Consider the following 17,485-nt stretch of genomic DNA (forward strand, 5'->3'; position numbering starts at 1 on the left):
AACAAAGCCGCATTCCACAGATTAACATAACAAAAATCGCCATTTTAAATGTAACAAAAGAAAGACCCCGTACAACTGTATGGATGAGCTGGAGGTGGGAAAGATTAGTACGGATGGTGTGTCCGTGGCAAAGAACTGAGTTGCATCCGGTTAATACGGCTATGTACTCAGTATGCTACGCCTTTTTAATGCCACTTACTGCTTGCAAAGTTTCTGTTGTCGTCGTCTGCACCATCTGTTCACCTTTGTAACCGGGGTTCACAACCCTCTTTTACGCCATCGACCCCCTACCATCAACCGAGGGGCCCCAGGTTGGGAGCCCCTGCTTTATAAAATTCCTTTGTCCACAGTAGATGGAAGCGGTGCCTGTCAATCTATCGACATGATTACACCATTCCAGTACTCCAGCTGGAGATGCTCCTCCAAGAAGGTGGTTATCTTGGAGGCTTTTGCCTGAAGAGCGAACTGTTTAATCAGTGTGTGTCCTTTCATATTCCTCCAACCTAAAGTATCCCGGGCATAAGGCTTGACGCAGTCCGCAGTATCCTCGTGTACTAAGGAGCCAGAGTTGTATAAAAATGGTACGCTGAAGGGGAGCTGGGATGGATACTTTGACCCTCACCTAGCTTCTGGTTAACGGTTGGACGTGTGCTCCTTGGTGTTGAGTAAGCTTCTCTTCTGGTTACTGTCCAGTGACTCCTGGAAATAAACCTTCACATCTGTAGCCAAGGAGATGTTCACACTTGCTCCAGGTTCAGACCCCACCAATGATGGCTAGCGTATCAAAACAAGGATGTAATGTTCACATTTTATAAGGCTTCACTTGGAATATTGAAGGTAGTTTTGGGCCCCTTATCTAACAGAGGGTTTGCCAAGACAGGAGTGGGTTCAACGGAGGGTCACGAAAGTGATTGAAAGGTCCAGGATTGAAAGGCTTGTCGTACGAGGAGCGTTTGATGGCTCTGTGCGTGTACTCATTTGAATTCAGAAGAATGAGGGGGAGGGATCTCATTGTAACCTGTCAAATACTGAAAGGCCTCCAGAGTGGATATGGGGAGGATGTTTTCTATGGTGGGGCAGCCTAAGACCAGAGGAAGCAATCTCAGAGCAGAGGTTTATCCAATTAGAATGGAGATGAGGAAGGATTTCCTTATCCAGAGAATCTGTGGAATTCATTGTCACAGAGGCAAAGTCATTGGGTATATTCAGGGCAGAGAGGTTGATAGATTCTTGATTAGTCAGGGCATGAGAAGTGACCTGGTTGAAGCATATAAGATGATGAGAGGTATTAATCGTGTGGATAGCCGGAGGCTTTTTCCCAGGGCTGAAATGGCTAACATGAGGGGGCATAGTTTTAAGGTGCTTGAAAGTAGGTATAAGGGAGACATCAGAGGTAAGTTTCTCACCTAGAGAGTGGTGGGTGTGTGGAATGCACTGACAACAAAGGTGGTAGAGATGGATACAGTAGGGTTTTTTAAGAGACTCTCAGATAGGTACATGGAGCTTAGAAAAATAGAGGGCTATGCGGTAGGGAAATTCTAGGCAGTTTCTCGAGTAGGTTACCTGGTCGGCACAACTTTGGGGCCGGATGGCGTGTAAAGAGCTGTAGATTTCCATGTTTCGATGAAGGGATATGGGGAGGAGGCAGGAGATTGGGCTGAAGGTGAAATGGATCAACCATGATGAAATGTCAGAGGAGACTGGATGGGCCAAATGGCCTAATTCAGCTCCTACATCCTACGGTGAAAAGTGACCACTTGGGTGATTAGCTTGGAGATTCACTCAGCAGAGAGTGGTGCTTCAAGAGCAGGAGAAAGAAAATTGATTCATCAATAAATTTTTGCACTGTCATGACATTTGCTAATATACTAATCCAAGGAATGCTTCCATCAAAGGTTGCATGTTGATACACTCCAGTACTTGTATCCTGGGAAGATTCCAGCACACATTGCAAAGTAATGAAACCTGTTGCTACGTTCTAGGTGATCTGAACGGATATCATCTGGGAAACAATTGTTATATTGTCAGTATTTATTTTTATGATTTTTTTGATGAGATTAGTTCTTCCTAATGTTAACTTCAGTAAATTAAATTTGTTTTTTAATTAAGAACCAGCTCAATCCCGGTTTGAACATCTTTTTCACAGGATTCGGTGAGGCTGTTGGCAGTTGAGGCTTGTGTGAGCATAGCCCAGCTGCTGTCCCAGGAAGACCTGGAAGCGTTGGTGATGCTGACCCTCCGGCAGGCAATGGACGATAAATCCTGGCGTGTTCGCTATGTGGTGGCAGACAAATTTTCTGAGGTACGTGTTATTGCTAAAGGGCAAAGTGCATCTCTTTGGTATGATGGTATGGTGCATTTATGTTTTAAAACTAGTCTTTAAGTTTTCTGTTCCAGCTGGAATCCCTTCTGATTCTGTCAAAAGTCATGAAAACACGATTAGTTCCTCTAATATACTTTTTAAAAAAATCATTAAATCAAGCACCTGCGTATTTTTAATAGAATTGACTGACATGCCAAAAGGTGCTGAGATTTCTTTCCAGATTCATTTAATTAGCCTGTTTTTAAACATGGATCTGAAATAGAACAAAGTTGGTCTGAATTGAGCTCAGATCTTTTTCAGTGTATCTGAAGGATAATCCTGTGACAGGGGTTTAGAACAAACTTGTTGGCATAGTGCCAGGGATCTGGGGATTCAGCACGTGCACAGGTTGATGACACTGATATTTTTCACTTTTGACTGGAGGAAGTTAAGGGGAACTTCAGTTCTGTTTAAAAATGAGCCGAAAGGTTGAAAAGCCAGGACGATCCTCAGAGACTTTGACACTCAGGAACTTGAAATTACTCACCCTTTCCACAGTCCCCTTGATTAGGACTGATGTGTGTTCCCTTGACTTCCCCTTCCTGACGTCGACAATCAGTTCCTTGGTTTTACTGTCATTGTGGTAAATTTTGTGATGTAGTACATGAATTAATTAATTTAATTAAAATTTTGATGGACTGGACTTTGCTGGTTCCTTCCCACTGCTGACTTCACACAGACCGGGTATGGTGTAGGGAGGTGGTAATTCAACTTCACCTTCCTGTGGTCCACAATCAGTTCCTTGGTCTGACTGACAAGTGCCAGATTGTTGCCACACCACTCAACCAGCTGATCTATCTCACTCCTCTTCGGCTCCTTGTCACCATCTGAAATTCTGCCAACAATAGTTGTGTCATCGGCAGATTTATAGTCCCGAAGAGCAGTCTCGGCCCGAAAGATCGACTGTTTATTTCATTTCCATAGATGCTGCCTGGCCTGCTGAGTTCCTCCAGTATTTTGTGCTGGGTTTCCAGCATCTGCAGAATCTCCTGTGTGTTTATAGTTTTTGAACCAGATGGTCTTTGTTCTCAGTATAAAACTTGTTGCCTCAGGCTTCCTCCTGGTGCTCCAGTTTCCTCACACAGTCCAAAAGCATTCCGGTTAGTATGTTAAAGGGTCATTGTAGATTGTTGCACAAGTTGGTGGTTTACTGGCGGTGCAGTTTGAAGGGCCAGAACAGCTTGTTGTGTTCTGTGTCTCCAATTAAATCTATGCCCTTTAGTCTTAGGCTTTCCTCGCCTGGGAAAACACTCGGATCAACTGAAATCTCCGTGCTTTTCTCACCACAATGTAATACAAATCCTCAAAATAAAGGCACATTGCCAACACAGGTTAATTGCAAACATTAACGATCAGGTTAACATTATTTAACAATTAAGAAGCATTATTTAATGATTAAATAACATTATTTAGTTGTTTTTTTTGACCTGAGAAATTAGCTGATTACAATTGCTCACATTATTGTCTGCGTACCATACTTTTGGATTCAGAACCATCAACGACAATATTTTCTCAACTTTGCCTTTCTTTAAAAATTTAAAATTCCATCTCGTAAGGCCAGGAAATTCCGGTCCCACCCCAAAGCATTGAGATTAAATCTTTCTGTTCTGTATGAGTGTAAAACCTGTACTGAAGCAGCTGGTTTATCTGTGGATAGACTATCAAGGATAGATCATTACAGCTGTTTTACCTGGGTAACACTAAAGATTGCTGCTTCTAAATGGACACCATTTATCTAACCATTCCCTTTTTCTCCCCACTCATTTATTTCTTTACCAGAGCATGAGGTATCCACTCATTGATAAACATCTGAACACAATGGCAACATTTCTCTGGGTTTCTTTCCTCTTACCCCATAGCTTCACGTGACCCTGATTGGGGGGTGGGGTTGGCTAAGCAGGTGCTACACCTTGCCCAAGGGTGACCTGCAGGCTAGCGGAGGGAAGGAACACCTTACACCTCTCTTGGTAAAGATGTATTTCCACTCCGCCACCCATGATAAAATTACATAATTCAAAACTGTAAATCTGATCGAAAATTAAAGCAAATTACAGATGGACCAGTGTTCAAAAGCACACAGAAAACACAGCCATTTTATCAGTTTAGGATTATTACCCTTGGAACAGGCAAAGACGTTATATTGTCTGTCTTTATAAGATAACTAACCCATGTTGAAAAATAAGCTCCATATAAGGTAACACACACAAAAATGCTGGAAGAACTCAGCAGGTCAGGCTGCATCTAAGGAAGTGAATAAACAGTCGGTGTTTTGCGCCAAGACCTTTCATCAGGACTGGAAAGGAAGGGGAAATATGCCAGAACAAGATAAAGGTTGCCAGAGCACTTGTGAAATTGGCAGCAACCCATTATTGGAAAACAATTGCATTAGAACGGTACGGAGTTTATTGTATTTATAAAGTTCTGCTATCATTGCTAATGACAGACCATCACAAAAGGCACTTTCTATGCTCAAGATCACGTATAAACTAATCTTGCAATGAAGTCTGCAGCTAAAGTACAGTTCAGATTTTTAATTTTGAAGTTCATATTTTCAGAGTACATACATGTCACCACATAAAACCCTGAGATTCATTTTCCTGTGGGCATACTCAGCAATTTCTATAGAATAGTAACTGTAAACAGGATCAATAAAAGATAAAGTACAAATGCAAATATAAATAAATAGCAATAAATAAGAAGAGTATGAAATAACAAGATAAAGAGTAATTAAAGTAAGATCATTGCTCGTGGGAACATAGTGTACTGATCCCCTGTAGTTCAAGATCCTGATGGTTGAGGGGTAATAACTGTTCTTGAACCCGGTGGTGTGAGTCCTGAGGCTTCTGCACCTTCTACCTGATGGTTGAGGGGTAATAACTGTTCTTGAACCTGGTGGTGTGGGTCCTGAGGCTCCTGCACCTTCTACCTGATGGCAGCAGCGAGACGAGCGTGGAAAAGAAAGATGGTGTTGTCTTTGTGATTCCTCTGTTCACGTGTTAATGCAGAGATTGCTGCTATTGAAACCCGCTCTATCTTTGTTACTCATTCAGTTTCTCTTGCCTTTAAAGCTTCAGAAAACCGTGGGTCCTGAAATTGTGGAAAATGATCTGGTTCCTGCTTTCCAAAACCTGTTGAAAGATTATGAGGCTGAAGTGCGAGCAGCTGGGGCCAACAAAGTTAAAGGTTGGTTGGGAATTCTCATTCTTGTCTTTTCCATCCGGTTAAGATGTTGTTGGTGAAGCACAGTGACAACTTTCTGGCAGCAGAAACAACTATCAATTACTTCATTAATAGACTCTTGTTCTGGGCAATGACACTGCAATCTGTGCCTGTAACTGTAAGAAATTATTTAAGAATGATCCATGACTGACCAGGTGGATCATAAGAACGTGGAGCAGGATGGCATCATGAGTGAGATATCTAATGACAAACAAGAGAAAATCTGCAGATGCTGGAAATCCGAGCAACACACACAAAATGCTGAAGGGACTCAGCAGGCCAGGCAGCTTCTATGGGGAACAGTACAGTCGACGTTTCTGTAGGTGCTGCCTGGCCTGCTGAGTTCCTCCAGCATTTTGTGCGTGTTGACTGAAATATCTGTCTAGGTTTTCATTTAATCATTTTTTGTGTTTCTTTTCCAGGAACTTGTGTCTGACACCAATCAACACGTGAAGTCAGCTCTGGCCTCTGTTATTATGGGCTTGTCCACCATCCTGGGCAAGGACAGCACTGTTGAGCACCTGCTTCCCCTGGTCTTGGCTCAGCTCAAAGATAAGGTAATTTTATCCTGAAGTACAAACTTTAACATACCCCTTGCGTGACTGGTGGGCATGGTGGATAATATTTGATTAGCCTACCGAAATCAGGCAAACACCAATGGAGAGCTTTCTTCTGTGTGCTGTTTGGAAGCTGTTGTCAAGTCCAGAGTGCTGAGGAAAGGTCGCTTATTGTTCATTAGGCGATCAAAAAGCTGGTTGTCGTCTCTGGAACTTGTACATCTGCTGAAGGTGACGAGCAGTCCATGCTCCACCACAAGATACAGGTATCTGGATAAGTGTGCCAGAACGGGACGTGTTGCAACACAGACTGATGTGTCTAGGCTTTTACTCTCACTGATATCGATTCCTGGACGGGGACAGCAGTTGGCCCATGTTCATCTGCTTTCTTTCCTGTTGACAAACATTGTAACTGCCGTTTGCTTGAAGCTGTGCGGTGATGTCCAGCATTCTAAAGTGGATAATCACAGATTCTGCAGATGCTGGCAATCCACAGCCACACGCGTGCACACACACATACACACACACACACACACAATGCTGGAGGAACTCAGCAGGTCAGGCAGCATCTATGGAGGGGAATGAACCCTTGGGCTGACACCCTTCGTCAGGACTGGAAAGGAAGGGGGAAGGCGCCAGAATAAGAAGGTTGGGAGGATGGGGGGAGTACAAGCTGGTAGGTGATAGGTAGACCAGGTGATGGGAAAGGTTGGTGTGTAGGGGAGGGGAGTTGAAGGCAGGTGATGGGTGGGAAAGGTGAAGGGCTGAAGAGGATAGATAGTAGGGGAATTAAGGGTTATGGGGAAAAGGCAGGTAGATGAAGCTGAGTTTATGGACAGGTCAGCCATGATCTTACTGAATGGCGGGGCAGGCTTGATGGGCCGGATGGCCTACTCCTGCTCCGATTTCTTATGTTTTTCTGATTCATGAATGGAATAACAACTGTTTCTTCCACCGGAGTCTCTCGAACTGTTCTTTTAGTTTGAGAGCTTCAGATAAGAGCAAATGTGCAGTGCGTTCTTTAGAAGCAGTGATGTGAGCTGGTTTGTAATCTGAGTGCATATTGGATTAAAGATGAATCGCTTAATGGTGTGATGGAGCTGTTATTTCTCCATCCATCAAGTTCCTTGTTTATTTTGGCGTGAACTTAAACAAAACTGTTGCATGTGCAAATTCTGGATTTTTAAATTAATATGGAAATTTGCATTCTTTCATTATTTTTACAGAATTAAGATTATTTTTAAAAATGTAAAAAAAATCTTTCCCCTCTCCTCTCCTTCCTCAATTCCCCACTCTGAGCTTTTACTTCTCACCTGTCTATTACTTCTCCCTGGGTTCCCACCTCCTTCCATCTCTCCTGTGGTCCACTCTCTTCTCCTCTCCTCTCTCAGATTCTTTCTTCTCCAGCCATTGACCTTTCCCACCCACCTGTCTTCACCTAACACCTTCCAGCTGGCCTCCTTCCCCTCTCCTCACCTTTATATCCTAGCATCTTCCGCCTCCCTTTACAGTCCCGATAAAAGGCCTCGGCCTGAAACACCGACTGTTTACTCATTCCCATAGATGCTGCCTGAGCTGCTGAGTTCCTCCAGCGTTTTGGGTGAACTGCTCTGGATTTCCAATGTCTGCAGACTTGATTCCCTTCATGTGCTACACCCGAAAAGATTCCCCAAATGTCGGAAATGCCTCGATTTTCCAGGCACAACTGACAGATTCCAAGTGTACATCTTCAAATTGTCAGCTGTTAATTCAAGCCTTGAATTATTTGTTAGTTTGAAATGAAATCAAGAAAAAAGCCTGCCGAATCATGATTTGAACTGTTGGACAATTTAATAGTAATTAGTATTTTGCATCTATTTATGCCAAAGGAGCAGAAAGATTTCTCAAACGCAGAAATTCAAGTGTTTTTCTTTTGTGAAATGCAGCTTTTCACAAAATGACCGTTGTTTCCTCCCATGGCCCTCCCGAGGAGCTCGCCTGCACTCAGGGAGAGTGAACGGACAATAAAGGACAATTAAGACTCAGGAACAGAATTAGGCCACTCAGCCCATCGTGTCTGCTTCGCCATTCCATCATGGCTGGCTTATTACCCTCTCGGCCCCATTCTCCTGCCTTCTCCCCCGTAACCTTTAACACCCTGACTAATCAAGAACCTGTCAGCCTCCATGTTAAATATACCCAGTGACTCGTCCTCCACAGCCATCAGCGTTGATGGATTCCACAGATCCACCGCCCTTTCACTGAAGAAATTTCCTCTCAGCTCTGTTCTAAATGGACATCCCTCTATTCTGAGGCTGTGCCCTCCGGTCACAGGAAACATCCTCTCTGTTCTAGGCCTCTTAATATTCCATAAGTTCAATGAGATTCACCCCTCTTCCTTCCCGTCTGAACTCCATTGAGGACAGAGCCGGAGCCGTCAAGCACTCCTCTTGTATGTTTCCTTCCCAGGATCATCCTCGTGAACCCTCTCTAATACCAGCCCATCTTAGATAAAGGGCCCAAAGCTGCTCACTATACCCCCAACTGCGTTCTGACCAATGCCTTATAAAGCTTCAGCATTACCCTTATATCTTTTCCAGTCCTCTCAAAATGAATGCCAACATTCCATTTTCTTTCCGTACCACCAACTCAGCCTGCAAGATAATGTTTAGGGAACCCTGCACGAGGTCTCCCAATTGCCTTTGCACGTCTGATTTCTGAATTTTCTGCCCATTTGGAAAATAGTACACGTCTTTACTCCTTCTACCAAAGTGCATGGCCATACGTTTCTGGTAGTAGGCACCCTTCGATCCCGGGGATGATGGGCTTGTGCCTCTGGTGGACTGTGTCCTCTCCTGGGCAGGAAGGTTTGAAGGACCGGCTCTTGCCCATGCAGCAGGCTCCCCCTCTCCACGTCACTCATGTTGTCGAAGGGAAGGGCAAGCGCCAGTACAGCTCGGCACCAGTGTCATCGCAGAGGTTGCCAGAGTGAAGCTGTAAACAACATCAAACTGCCTTAGGGGTTTGCCCCCAAAGCCTTTCCCATGGGTGGGCATGACTGCAAGGCAGTGGAGGTTTAAAATCAGGGTTTTCCCTCTCCTGAGCGGGCTGCCGCCCAAGGCTGAGGGATCCTACCTACCAGAAACACTTTCGGTCGGTGCAGTATATTCCAACTGCCACTGCCTTGCTATTCTCCCAATCTATCAAGTCCTTCTACAGACTCTCTGCCCCTCCACCTATCTTGGTATCATCCACAAATGTGACCACCAAGCCATCAATTCCATTGTCCAGATCATTGACATCTGCTTGAAAAGTAACGGTCACAATACCGACCCCTGTGGATCACTAATAGTCACCTGCAGTCAACCAGAAAAGGCCCCTTTCATTTGCAATTCTTTGCTTCCCGTCAGTCAGGCAATCTTCTATCTTTACTAGGATATCTTCTGTAATACCATGGGCTCTTAACTTGTTAAGGCGTCTCATGTGCGGCATCTTGTCAAACAACAAGTAAACAGCATCCACTGACCCTCCTTTGTCTATCCTGCCTGTAATTTCCCCTTAAGGAAACCATGCACCTCCAAGTACTGGAAGCTCGTCTTTAATAATGGACTCCCAACATTTTCCCAACCACTGAAGTCAGGCTGAAGGGCCTATAGTTTCATGTCTTTTGCCTCCCTCCCTTCAGAGTGAAGTGACATTTGGAAATTTCCAGTCCTCTGGAACCATTCCAGATTCTAATGACTCTTGAAAGATTATTACTCATGCCTCCCCAATCTCTACAGCTGCCTCTTTCAGAACCCTGCGGTGTAGCCCATCTAGTCCAGGTGACTTGACTACCTTCAAAACTTTCAGCTTCCCAAGCACCTTCTCCTTAATAAAAGCAACTGCACTCACTTCTGCGAACTGACTCTCGAATTTCTGGCATACTGCTCGTGTGACCATAACTTGGACCATAATGTATAGTACTGTGCAAAAGTCTTAGGCTGGTGTATATAGCTAGGGTGTCTTTGAGTTTTGCACGGTCCTGTAGTAATTCTTATATATTGCACTGTGCTGCTGCTGCCGCAAAAAAAAATCAAATTTCTTGACATCTGTGAGTGATGATAAACCTCACAGATGTCTGATATGGGTCTCTGATGTGGACTGAGAGTGGGCAGGGCGCAGGGAGAGGGGAGTTGTGTCCCTGTCCCCCTCTTTTGGTGAATGTCGGTGATAGCGTAGGATGATATCCTGGTTCTGCATTTGTGTTTATGGACTGTGGACTTTTTCAGATTTTGGGTTTTTCTATTCTGTTTTTATATTGTCTGTTTCTTTTCATTTTGTTGTGCGAGGGGAGGGTGTTTGGGGGTAAAATGTTCTGTTGGTTTTTGTGTGGGGGGCGGGCTGGGGTTGTTGCTGTTCCATTTTCTGTGTGGAGGGAGGGGTGGTTTTGCGGGGGCGGCTGATGATCAGGATGCTATTCAATGACTTTCATGTTTTTTCTTTGTTTCATGGCTATCTGGGGAAGACAAATTTCAGAGTTGCACATGATAATACGTGAACCTTTGGCCTGCACATCAAACAGACACAAACAGAAAGGGCAATAAACTCCATACAATCAGATGAGGGGGTGACAACGGTTGTCGCAGAGGAAATAAACAATATCTTTTTGAGATTTTACCAAGATCTGTACAGCTCAGAATATTCAGATTCAGCTCCACAAATACAAAAGGAATTTCTCGACTTGTTACAACTTATACCCCGAGATGAAACGTCCTTGACATCACTGGAGTTTAACTTAGAGGCTAAAGAATTGTCTGCAGCTATAACTAACATGAAGGGAGGGAAAACTCCTGGGCCCAATGGAAATTCCGATTGAAATATATAAAATCTTTAAGAGTAAACTAATACCATCTCTGCTTGATATGTATCAGGAGTCATTTGACACTGGATCCCTTCCCTCCTCTCTTAATATGGCAGCAATCACACTACTATTAAAACCTGGAAAACCACCATCCCTTTGTGGATCTTATAGGTCAATCTCACATCTGAACAATGATCTCAAAATTCTCTGTAAGGTATTAGATAGGAGGCTGGAGCCACTGTTGCCAAAAATGGTCCACACTGACCAAAATGGATTTGTAAGGGAAGGCAGGGCTTCCACAACATTCGAAGAGTGCTTAATATACTTTATGAAAAATCTGGAAGCTCTGATAGCGCTATTCTGTCATTGGATGCCGAGAAAGCCTTCGACAGAGTGGAGTGGAATCGGGGGAAAATTTCTAAGATACAGCTTCTATATTCTAACCCACAGGCTGAAGTTTCAACTAACGATCTTTTTTCGGCATCTTTTGAACTCCAACGGGGAACAGGACAGGGCTGTCCCCTATCTCCCCTCCTGTTTATCCTGGCCATTGTGCCACTTGTTATGGCAATTTGAAAACAGGCTAACATAGCAGGAATAACTATAGGAGATGTAGAACATCGCATAGCCCTGTACATGGATGATGTAATTTTGTCAGAACAGGGTTTACCTATTTGGGTGTTAAAATTACTCCTACTATTGATAAAATTATCCCAACTAATTATAAACCTCTCACAGACTCAGTTATTCAACTTACAAACAGATGGACGAAATTGCTCATAAATTTGATTGGACGCATAAACATTCTAAAAATGTCAATTTTACTGAAGTTCCTGTACCTTTTGCAATCTATCCCACTTTCTCTTCCATCATCTTTCTTTTATTTATTTTTTTTAAAATTTTATTTTTGTTTGGATAAGGAATTCACAAATATCATGTACTTTTTTCACACATATAACCTTTTCCATTTTTTTATATGTATAAAACTACAATTATTTATACATTCTTAAGTACACATTGAGATGATATAAAAGGAAAATAAACATTTAAATAGATATTTATGTACTGTGGTAAATCTAACCAATTAGGCTAAGTAATGGAATTAGTTGTTAAGAAAAATGGTAATAATAGTTTCCATATAACCCTTCTGGACCATTTCCACTGGTCCAAAATGTTGTATATAAGCCTAAGTATCAACCATTGCAGGTGTTTATATCCTAATTTGTTCATGCTTGCTCCTGCCCGCAGACATAATTATCCAATCCCTATGTACTTATTTACTCTTTCTTTTATTTATTAAAGAAATTTTTTTCTAATTTCATCTGGAATAATAGATGTCCAAGACTCAGGCTTTCCCTGTTATGTCTGCCGTATGATAGAGGTGGCTTACAGCTACCAAATCTTATATGGTATTTCTGGGCGGCCCAAATTAGAGCAGGAATGTTTTATTTTGTTCAGGATCACTCCCCTCCTTGGGTCTCAATGGAATCCCAGTTGATCAATATCCCTCTAGAACTATATATGTATTCAGCAAATAAGAAAAACCTGGTCACACAATCTAAAATCCCTTTCTTAAAAAATACAACAATGATTTGGCACGATGCTCTTGCGTAAATGGGTGAGACATCACAGTTATCCCAGTTTACTCCTATCTTTGGTAATGATAGCTCCAGCCCGGCAGAGCGGATCCTAGTTTTAAAACTTGGCCGCCCCGAGGCATAGCTAAGGTGTCTGATCTTTATAATGGCAATTCATTTATGTCTTTTGAAGAACTCAAGGCCACATATGGAATTCCAACAAAACACTTTTTTAAATGCCTTTAGTTGCAAAGTTTTATTATGTCCAGGCAAAGTTACAGTTTGAAGCTCCCTCCTTTATTTACCCTAGAAGACATCACTCTGAAATTATCTGAAGCTAGGGGACAAGTGTCTGAATTATACATGTAAGGGTTTCTTCTTTTATGTTACTTGCTAAGGCTAATAAAATGGCTTCTCTGTACTATTAACTGCTGAGACAGTGGTTCTCTAGAGCAGCTTGTTTGGGTTATAATTACTGATTTGGGAATTGTATTCATTTGCTAACCAATTGGGATAGATGGTATTCTTTCTTGTGTGTCTGTAAGCTATTGTTTTTCATGGGCTTTGGGCAGAAGGTGTGATGGGGACAGAGAGAGGAGACGCGAGGAGAGAGATGCTGTAAGCTGGGCGACGGCACGGACCCCGAGCGGGAGTCCGAGGCCCAGGGTCTTCAGCGAGGAGAGGAGACGAGGACAGACTCGTGTGGAGTGTTTGGTGGATCACCGAGGGTGGTCCCATTCGTGGGTTGGCGGAGTTCAGAGGACATTGATTGGAGGAAGGGGGACCCGGTTCTGTAAGAGCTCCAACGAGTGTGCACCGAACTGATAGAGTTACTGACTTGGCACCTTTATTCTATTTGTTTCTACTAACCCATCACCAAGAAATACTTATAAAGTGTAATCATTTAATCGCATATGGCGTACTGTCTGTTAATTGGCGGTGTGGGGTACATCACACAGCATCCACACAAACTTGATCTCCCCGTTTGGCGGGGCTGAAGGCTGCTCCCCCTAGACGAAAGCGAGCTGAGCGAGTCTGAGGCTTACCAGGGGGCTACATACAAATTGTTTGCAAGTAAATGCAAAGAGTCATCAAACAACATGCTACAAGCATGGAGAACTGATTTGCATGAGAATCTGTCAGAAAAAGAGTGGTCAGAAGCTTGTTCCTTAGTTCAAACCCAGTCAGTGAACACTCATTCTAAACGGATAACCAGACAGCACATTACTCCAGTCAGGTTTCGTCACTTGAACCCCAACATTCCAGACACATGCTTTAAATGTAATCACTAAAAGGGGTCTCTGTTCCATTGTATGTGCGAGTGCCCCCAGATAATCTGCTTCTGGAAGAAGGTGCTGGATTTGATTAGTCAGATTATTGGAAAAAAGGTGCTCCTTGATCCTAAATTATGTATTCTGAACATTTATCCAAAGGCCTTTCTAACTTCCAGAAGTGCAAGGTCTCTGCTTAATACTTGTTTTTTGGAAGCCAGACGTTGCATAGCCTATTCATGGAAGAAACCCACAACCAGTGGACTTTAACAATGGCTGAAAGGAGTGACTTTGTATCTTGCTCTAGAGAAGATCAACTACATCACAGAAAAACAAACTTGGCAAATTTCGGGAAATTTGGGATATTTTCTAGAAGTTTCTGGAGAACAATATTTGGGATGATGAAAGTAACAAATTGAATTGACAGCTTGTTTTTAATGGCCGGGTGTTTGTTTTTTTTGTGCGTTGTTTTTCCTTTTATTTCTGATGTATTTTATTTTTCCCTTTTTCTTTAACCTTGTTGCACTTTCAAACCTATGGATGATCGAATGTGTTTACTTTTCATTCTGTAAAAGCAATAAAGAGATGTTTGTAAACAAATAAGTGAACCTTTGAATCTTTGATTGGGAAAAGGGGAAGGGAGAGGGAAGCACCAGAGAGATATTCTGTAATGATCAATAAACCAATTGTTTGGAAGCAAATGACCTTGAGAGCAGAATTAGTCCATTCAGCCCATTGAGTCTGCTCCAACATTCCACCATGGCTGATTTGTGATCCCTCTCAACCCTATTCTCCTGCCTTCTCCCCATATCCTTTCACGCCCTGATTAATGAAGAGCCTGTCAGCCTCCATTTTAATTATACCCAATATCTTGGCCTCCACGGTTGTCCATGGAAGTGAATTCCACAGATTCGCCACCCTCTGGCTGAAGAGTTGCTCCTCATCTCTGTTTCTGCCAGGTGCTCCGATTTCCTCCTGCATCCCAAAGACGTGCTGGTTGTAAACTGGTTGTTGTAGAGTCCTCCTCTGTGTCGGTAACTAGCAGGAGTACTGAGGTAGTGTTCATGGGTACGGTGTCCACTCAAAAATCGTATGGCAAAGGGGAGGAAGCTGTTCCTGAATCAGTGAGTGTGTGTCTTCAGACAAATTGTCCCTCCTTTCTGGTAGCAGCAATGAGAAGAGGCTGGTGGGGCCCTTAATGATGGACAGTGTCTTTTTGAGGCACCGCTTCTTGAAGATGTCCTGGATAATATGGAGGCTGGAGCACACGATGGAGCTGACTAATTTTATAACTCTCTGTAGCTTACTTAAGCTCTCCTGTAGCATACCGGATTTAGTATGTATTTGGTTTTAAGGAAGCAAATCGCTCTCAGTTTCGGTGTGCAAACACAAAGTAGATTTTCTTCAGTAAGGCCTTTGACAAGGTCCCGCATGGGAGGTTAGTTAGGAAAATTCAATCGCTAGGTATACATGGAGAGGTGGTAAATTGGATTAGACGTTGGCTCAATGGAAGAAGCCAAGGAGTGGTAGTAGAGAATAGCTTCTCTGAGTGGAGGCCTGTGACTAGTGGTGTGCCACAGGGATCAGTGCTGGGTCCATTGTTATTTGTCATCTATATCAATGATCTGGATGATAATGTGGTAAATTGGATCAGCAAATTTGCTGATGACACAAAGATTGGAGGTGTAGTAGACAGTGAGAAAGGTTTCCTGAGCCTGTAGAGGGACTTGTACCAGCTGGAAAAATGGGCTGAAAAATGGCAGATGGAGTTTAATACAGACAAGTGTGAGGTATTGCATGTTGGAAGGACAAACCAAGGTAGAACATACAGGGTTAATGGTAAGGCACTGAGGAGTGCAGTGGAACAGAGGGATCTGGGAATACAGATAGAAAATTCCCTAAAAGTAGTGTCACAGGTAGATAGGGTCGTAAAGAGAGCTTTTGGTACATTGGCCTTTATTAATCAAAGTATTGAGTATAAGAGCTGGAATGTTATGATGAGGTTGTATAAGGCATTGGTGAGGCCAAATCTGGAATATTGTGTTCAGTTTTGGTCACCAAATTACAGGAAGGATATCAATAAGGTTGAAAGAGTGCAGAGAAGGTTTACAAGGATGTTGCCGGGACTTGAGAAACTCAGTTACAGAGAAAGGTTGAATAGGTTAGGACTATTCCCTGGAGCGTGGAAGAACGAGGGGAGATTTGATAGAGGTATATAAAATTATGATGGGTATAGATAGAGTGAATGCAAGCAGGCTTTTTCCACTGAGGCAGGGGGAGAAAAAAACCAGAGGACATGGGTTAAAGGTGAGGGGGGAAATGTTTAAAGGGAATATTGGGGGGGGGCTTCTTCACACAGACAGTGGTGAGAGTATGGAATGAGCTGCCAGACGAGGTGGTAAATATGGGTTCTTTTTTAATATTTAAGAATAAATTGGACAGATACATGGATGGGAGGTGTATGGAGGGATATGGTCCTTGTGCAGGTCAGTGGGACTAGGCAGAAAATGGTTCGGCACATCCAAGAAGGGCCAAAGGGCCTGTTTCTGTGCTGTACTTTCTATGGTAAAGAGTTGTCAAGGTCTGAGTCAGAGTCACGGGCAGAGCTTGTGGTTGGACTACTCAGCCACGTGGTTACCCTGGGAATTGTTAGCTGTGCTGGATATGAAGCAAAGTAACCTGAGAATTATGCAAAGGCTAACTTGTTCCCAGTGACTGAATGTAGAAAATGGAATGTATTAACCACATGGGAGACGTGAATGTAGAATGGTGCACTGTCATGTCGAAGAGAGATACTGTGCGGGTCAGGAGTGTGGGATCTGTAATCTAAATAATCCAGCACATGCATAATTACATTTAAATTGTGAAGTTGAAATAGCACCCTACTGTGGATGTGGTAGCATAGGATTCACTGGGTTATTTATTTAAAGGTACACGGAGGAATAAGGCCCTTCCTGCCCTTCGAACCGTGCTGCCCAGCAATCTCTGATCCAACCCTAGCCTAAACAGGGACAGGTAACAGTGATGAATTAACCTCCCAACTGGTGCGTCTTTGGATTGTGAGAGGAAACCCGCGCGTTCCGCAGGGAAAATGTACTGGCTCCTTACAGGTGACATCAGAATTCCCAAGCTGTAATAGTGTCACGCCAACTGCTACGCCACCGATAGTGGTTAGTAACGTTCTTACTGTCTGCATTAAACCATCGGACACTTTTAAGATTTTTCCTATTTTTCATGGATCATAGTCCTGGTATTGACACAAAGAAATTAATTAAGGATAGTCAAAATACTAGATGCAAGTACCTTAGATAGGGTATCTTCTGTGCAGCCTTCTGCCACGGCACAATCTAGTTTTGTGCAGTTTATTAGAGCACGTTGCCAGTCTTTCTTGTGTGACCCCTTCACCATTGGCTCAAAGGAGTTAGCAAACTGTACTGGTAAGTAGCGAAAGGTGAAGACGGCTAGAATGCAAATGTGGCAAGTTGGCATGTTCTAGAAATTCGAGGGGTTATTTTATCAACGTTCTTTCTTTTGTCAAAACCTGTTTAGGGAGTGGAGTTTTTTGATGAGAAGTTGAACTCCTTGTGCATGACGTGGCTGGTGGATCGCGGTGAGTATCGCCTTGATGAATCGTTACTTTTGTTGAACGAAAGTCCTTCAAAGTTGTCCATGTCATC

At 43.2% G+C, this 17,485-nt stretch overlaps 1 pseudogene; it reads left to right on the plus strand.

The window, feature by feature from the left end:
* The window catches only part of LOC140203579 (serine/threonine-protein phosphatase 2A 65 kDa regulatory subunit A beta isoform-like), a 37,604-nt pseudogene that overhangs the window by 7,684 nt on the left and 12,435 nt on the right, over positions 1–17,485 (plus strand).

The sequence above is a fragment of the Mobula birostris genome, chromosome 10, assembly GCF_030028105.1.
Source record: "Mobula birostris isolate sMobBir1 chromosome 10, sMobBir1.hap1, whole genome shotgun sequence".
In the NCBI taxonomy this organism is placed as follows: domain Eukaryota; kingdom Metazoa; phylum Chordata; class Chondrichthyes; order Myliobatiformes; family Myliobatidae; genus Mobula; species Mobula birostris.